The following is an 841-nucleotide window of genomic DNA, read 5'->3' on the forward strand; positions in this document are numbered from 1 at the left end:
GGTGGTTCGGCCGGTGACTACCTGAGCAGTGCTGGCCACGTGCGCATGACGAGCACGGCGACGAGCCACGGTGGACACAGCCACATCAGCGATAGCGGGGAGGCGGTAGTGCTCCCACTGGCATGCGCATGGTAGAGAGGGAGCCAAGGCAAGCTAGTGGTGTAGAGGAATTTGCGTAGGGTAAAGTGGTGGAGGTTGGCCACGACGCGGGTGGGGACAGTACATAACGGCATGCTGGCGGGCAAAGCTCCAAAAATTGGAGCTCAGCCTGGCCGTAATCAAGGCAGGGTGGGGTCAGCTGGAGAGGGGACGTGAAGGCAGAGATGTGAGCATGAGGAATTGATGAGAGGTGCTCCTTCTCTAGATCACCATGACGCGACTCGACGGCGGCGGAAAACAGAGGGAGAAAGAGGGAAAGAGAGAGACGACATGGTAGGTGGGCTCGGCTTGTCCATGCCTTGGCGGGACATGGCTGACTAGACCTAAGGTGGCGTTTGTGCACCCGCTACACAACAATGCGGCCAACCACGTGCACGCGGAGGTAGGTGGGGGCACGACATGCGCGGCCGCAGCGTCATTAAGGCGAGGCGACGGTGCGGGGCAGCTAAGATAGCCCACGTGCATGCTAGGAAAAGGCGAGCGATAGTGCAACACAGTGTCATAGTGGTGTCAGTAGCAGCAGCATCATGATGTGAGAAGGGTCGGTAGTGCACACGTGATGGCAATGCAGACATGACGGCAGTGCAGCATGGTCGCAGTGGCACCCAAGACGGCAGTGCAAGGTAGAGCTGTAGGGCGCGGGGCCAATGGCTCACTGTGGCGGGCCTCGGCCAAGCCTAGG

Source organism: Miscanthus floridulus, chromosome 19, assembly GCF_019320115.1.
Source record: "Miscanthus floridulus cultivar M001 chromosome 19, ASM1932011v1, whole genome shotgun sequence".
NCBI lineage: Eukaryota > Viridiplantae > Streptophyta > Magnoliopsida > Poales > Poaceae > Miscanthus > Miscanthus floridulus.